Below are 5,724 nucleotides of genomic sequence, written 5' to 3' on the forward strand. Positions count from 1 at the left end.
GCTTTCCTTTCTTAATCTTAATATTTGGGTTTTCCTTTTTTCCTTTCTTAATCTTGATCATTGGTTTTTAAAATTTTCTACTCTTATCTCCTTTGCTGTCATGAGATGTTAATTATTTTTTCTTGTTTTTCATTACTGCCATTGCTTTTACAATTTTTTAATTCTACATCTCTCTTTTAGTTCACAGTTTCGATTCATTTTTTCCTTATTTTCCTTATAGTTTGCCATCGCCGTTTTTTCATTTGCTCAATATGGCTTTAATCTCCATTGCTTTTAAATTTTCTGTCTCCTTTTATCCCCTTTGCTGTCTTTATTGTGCTCTAGTTAATTATTTCTTGTCTTTCCTTGGGGCCCTCCCGTTTTAAATTTTCTTGCTCTGCCTTTCGTTTGCTGTCCCTAGTTTTTAGTTCCCTCCCCTTCTTTTCCCTAATGCTCATGGCTTTGCAAATTTTCTTTCTCTGCCCACTTTTCTCCTGTTCACCATCTGTAGTTTTGAATGATTTCTTGTATTTCCTTAGTGCATTTTTTTTTTTATTTCTGCATTGTAGTTCACTGCTGCTATTTTTTAGTTCTTTCCTTTCTCCGTCCTTTGGCTTTTAAAATGTTCTACTTTTATCCCGTTTGCTGCTGTTAGTTTTTGATTGTCCTTTCTTGTCTTTCCTTAGTGCTATCGCTTTTTAGATTTTCTTTCATCATCTCCATTGTAGTTCAGTGATGCTATTTTTGAATGTTATCCTTATTTCCTTAATCACAGTTTCTTTTAAAGTTTTCTGTCTCCTTTTGTTCCAGTAGCTGTCATTATTTCCCTGTATTTATGTTTTAATTATTTCTTGTCTTTCCATAGTGCCCTCACTTCTTAAATTTTCCTTCTCCATCTCTTTAAGTTCACTGCCACTATTTTTTAATTTTTCCATTTATTTCTCTAATCCCCGTTAGTTTTTAAAATTTTCTTTTATGCCGTTCCCAGTCTTTATTATGCTGTTCTTTTAATTACTTCTTGCCTTTCTTTAGTTCCTTTGCTTTTTAGATGTTCTATTTTAATCTGTTCTAGCCTGCTGTCTCTATGTTTTAATTTTTCCCTTATCGCCCCCTTTTAAAATGTTCTTTCTATGCTTACTTTTCTTACTTTTGATGCCTTTATTTTTTAATTATTTCTTCTCTTTCCTTGGTGCCGCTGCTTTTAAAATTTTGTATCTATGTATGCCTTTTATTTCGCCAGTTCAATTTTTTAGGTTTTTTTCTCTCTTAATCCTTCGGTTTTTAATATTTTCTACTTTTATCTCGTTCGCTGTCTTTATTTTTGAAGTATTTTTTATTGTTTTTCTTTAGTGCGATCTCCTTTTTAAAATTTTCTTTCTATGTCTCTTTTGTAGTTCGATGCTACTATTTTTTAATGTTTTCCTTATTTTCTTAATCACCTTTCTTGTTAATATTTTTTGGTCTACTTTTACCCCAATTCACAGTCTTTATTTGTCTACCTTTATTTTTTAATTATTTCTTGTCTTTCCTTAGTGCTGTTGCTTTTTCAATTTTCTTTCCACGTCTCCATCTTAGTTTTCTGTCCCTATTTTTTAGTTTTTCCCTTGAGTTCCTGAATCCTTCTCACTTTTTAAAAGTTCTTTCTATGCCTACTTTTTTCCCCTTCACTGTCTTTTAAAAATGATTTTTTTTCTTGCTTCTTTGCCATCATTTTTTAGATTTTGTTTCTTTCTACTTTCCTGTTGTAGTTTAACGTCGCTATTATTTTTTTCTTTATTTCCTTAATTCTATTTGCTTCTAATATTTTCTGTCTACTTTTATTCTGTTGGCTGTCTTTATTTTTAAATTATTTTTTGTCTTGCCTTAGTGCCTTTGCTTTTAATTTTCTTTCTACATCTGTTTTTTCTCTAATCCCCATTAGTTTTTAAAATTTTCTTTTATGCCGTTCCCAGTCTTTATTATGCTGTTCTTTTAATTACTTCTTGCCTTTCTTTAATTCCTTTGCTTTTTAGATGTTCTATTTTAATCTGTTCTAGCCTGCTGTCTCTATGTTTTAATTTTTCCCTTATCGCCCCCTTTTGAAAATGTTCTTTCTATGCTTACTTTTCTTACTTTTGATGCCTTTATTTTTTAATTATTTCTTTTCTTTCTACATCTCTGTTTTAGTTCAGTCCCTATTTTTAAATTTTTCCATTTTATTTCCCTAATCCCCCTTGCTTTTCAGAGTTTTCTACTTTTACCTCGTTCACTGTCTTTATGTTGCTGTCTTGTCTTTTAATAATTTCTTGTCTTTGGTTAGTGCCCTTGCTTTTTAGAGTTTCTTTCTGCATTTATTTTAGTTCACTGTCCCTATTTCCTAATTTTTCCCTTTGTTTCCCTAATTCCCCTCTGCTTATTAAATCTTCTTTCTATGCCTACTTCTATTACCTTTGAATTTTTTTAATAATTTCTTGTCTTAGTGCCGTCACTTTAAAAATTTTATTTTTACATCTCTGTTTTAGTTTGCTCTCCTTATCTCATAATTTTCCCTTTATTTCCCTAATCCCTGTCGCTTTTAAAATTGTCTACGTTTATTCCCTTTGCAGTCTTTATTTTGCTGTCTTGTCTTTTCATAATTTCTTGTCTGTCCTTAGTGCCCTCGCTTTTTCAATGTTCTTTCTCCATCTCTGAGTTTGCTGTCCCTATTTTTCAATTTTTCCCCTTTATTCCCCTAGTTCCCCTCTGCTTATTAAATGTTCTTTCTATGCCCACTTTTATTCCCTTTGCTGTTGTTTAAAAAATTATTTCTTTTTCTTTCATTCGTGCCGTTGCTTTTTAGATTTTCTTTCCACATCTGTTTTAGTTCGCTGTCCCTATCTTTTAATTTTTCCCTTTATTTCCCTCATACCCATCACTTTTAAAACGTTCTTTCCCTGTCTACATTTTTCCCTTCGATGTCTTTATTTTTAATTATTTCCTTAGTGCCTTTGATTTTCAATTTTCTTCCTATGTCCCCGTTTCAGTTCAGTGCCCCTACTTTTAAATTTTTTCCTCTATTTCCCTAAACTCTGTTGCTTTAAAAATTTTCTACCTTTATTCCGTTCACTGTCATTATTTTTTAATTATTTCTCATCTTTCCTTAGTGCGGTCGCTTTTTACAATTTCTGTCTCTCTGCATTTGTTTGGTTCGCTGTTGCTATTTTTTTAATTCTTTCCTGTCTTAGTACCTCGGCTTTAAAATTTTTGTTTCTATGTCTACTTTTATCTCGTTTGCTGCCTCTGTGTTTAATTTTCTTTCTGTTTGTCCTCTACCCAGTTGCTTTTGAAATTTTCTTTCTATATCTACTTTGATCAAGCTCCCTATCCTTACTTTTTAATAGTTTTGTACGGTTGTGTACCCCGTTGCTTTTAAAATTTACTTTGTATGCGTCTCTCTCTTTGTCCCCCTTTCTTTATTTGGTAGTTTTTTCTTGTCTTTCCTAAGAGACGTGGCTTTTATTTTTCCGATGTCTAATTTTATCCCATCCAATGCGCTTATTTGTTAATGCTTTCCTGTCTGTCCTCCAGCCTGTGCTTCACTTCATCTCTTTTCTTCGTATGTCTCTATTTAGATTGCCATCTCTATTTTTTTCATTTTCCCCTCTCTTTATCCCTCGGCTTTTAAAATTTTGTTTCCATATGTAATCTGGTTTGCTGTCCCTGTTTTTAGTTCTTTGCTGACTGTGCTGTACCTCTTGGCATTTTCAAGTTTCCTTCTAGGTCTACTTTTATCAAGGTCCCTATCCCTGTTTTTTAATTCTTTCCTGTCCCATCCTTTTTGAATTTTTCTCTCTCTCATCTTTTACGCAGTTTGCTCTCCCTGTTTTTAATTTTTTCTGGTTTTCCTTACCCTGTCGCTTTTACAATTTTCTTTTTATGTCTCCATTTATCTAGTTCCCTTTCCCTTATTCTTAATGCTTTCCTGTCACGTACCACGTTGCTTTTAACGTCTTATTTCTAGGTCTCCATTTATCTAGTTCCCTGTCCCATTTTTCTTTCCTGTGTTTCCTGTAGTCCATTGTTTTTTATTTTCCCTTTCAAATCTCCCTCTACATAGCTCCCTTTAACAATTTTTTACATTTCCTGCCTCTCTGTCCTGTTCCCTTTCTATTTCTCGCTCTGTCTTACATTCTCTAATTTTTAATTCTTGCCTATGTTTGTTGCTTTTTAATTTCTATTTCTATGACTGCCTCTATCCAACTTCCTGTCACTTTTTTTAATTCTTTTTGCTTTTTCCCCCTTTTGTACTTCCCTCTATCCGCCCCGCCCCGCCGCTGCCTGCGTGTCTCTTATTCTCTCTGTCCCTCTCTGCTGTTCCTGTTGTCCCGCTCGGTCCCTTCTGTCTCTCTCCCCTGCCCCCTGTTGCTCCCTGTTCCTGTGGGATCTCCCCATCCTCCTCCTCGCTGCACTCCATTTCTCTCTCTCTCAACACCCTTGTGCGGTTCCCCGTCCCTCTCTTGTTCCCAGTATCCCGTTTTCTGGCTCCCTGTCCTACCCCTCTTCTCTACCTCCCTCCATCCTTCCTTCTGCTTTCCTCGTCCCTCTTTTCCCTCTGTCCCGCTGCCTTTGGGCACCAAGCCTCGTAACCAGCTCGTTGCTGGGATTTCTGATGGGCGTGAAGGAACAAACATTTGCTGCCTCCTTTGTGACCCCAGATGTGTTTCCAGCCCCTGGCCTCTGGGTGAGCGGCTGCGGTTGGGTCCAGGGGACGCAGTGATGTGCTGTGGGGCTGGGGTGATGGCCTCAGTTCCTGATGGGTTCCAGCTAGGGCAGCCCAGGTGGGACCCATGAAGCGAAGACGGGGCTGGGCCAAGTAGCTGGCACAGTGCTGCGGTTTGGATTGAGGATGAGAACAACGTTGGTAACGCACTGACGTTTTGTTTGTCGCCGAGTAGCACTTACACCGCTCAAGGACCTTGAGTGAAGAAGCTGGGAGGCGCCCTTATTTCCTCAATTGCTGTACTGTTAACTGTTTTTCTGCTTTGATCCTACTCCTTGTGTTTATTTTGCCTTTTTTTCTTTGTATCTTGTGTTTTCTTAGTAGCCCTGCCTTTTACATTTTTTGCCTACATATCCGTTTTAGTTTGCTCTAGCTTATTAAAAATTTTTTACTTAATCAGCATTGCTGTTAAACTTGTCTGTCTCCTTTTATCCCATTTAGTGTCCTCATTTCAGCGTCTTCATTTTTTAATTATTTCCTATCTTTCCTTTGTTTCCACGCTTTTGAGATATTCTTTCATCATCTCCGTTTTATGTCCCTGTCCCTATTGTTTTTCACCTTTATTTCCCTAATCCCCTTTGCTATTTAAATATTCTTTCTATGCCTCCTTTTTTTCTCTCTGCTCTCTTTTTTTACATTTTTTTTTGCTTCTTTGCCATTGCTTTTTAGATTTTCTTTCTCCATCTCTGTTTTAGTTTAGCAATGCTACTTTTAAATGTTTTATTTCTTCAATCACCGTCGCTTTTAAAATTTTGTTGTCTTTTATCCCATTCACTGTCTGTGTTTCGTTGTCTTTATGTTGTAATTATTTCTTGTCTTTCCTGAATGCCCTCTCTTTTCAAATTTTACTTCTACCTCTCTGTTTTAGTTCACCGTCTCTATTATTTTTTTCCTTATTTCTTTAATCACCGTCGCTTTTAAACATTTTGCTTTACTCAGAGATAACTCCTCCACAGGCTTTCATTTTGCCCCAGAGCACTCTTACCTTCCGCTCCGCCACGTCAGAT

The sequence above is a fragment of the Nipponia nippon genome, unplaced genomic scaffold (genome assembly GCF_047370975.1).
Source record: "Nipponia nippon isolate SJK-2023a ecotype South Korea unplaced genomic scaffold, ASM4737097v1 scaffold_133, whole genome shotgun sequence".
NCBI lineage: Eukaryota > Metazoa > Chordata > Aves > Pelecaniformes > Threskiornithidae > Nipponia > Nipponia nippon.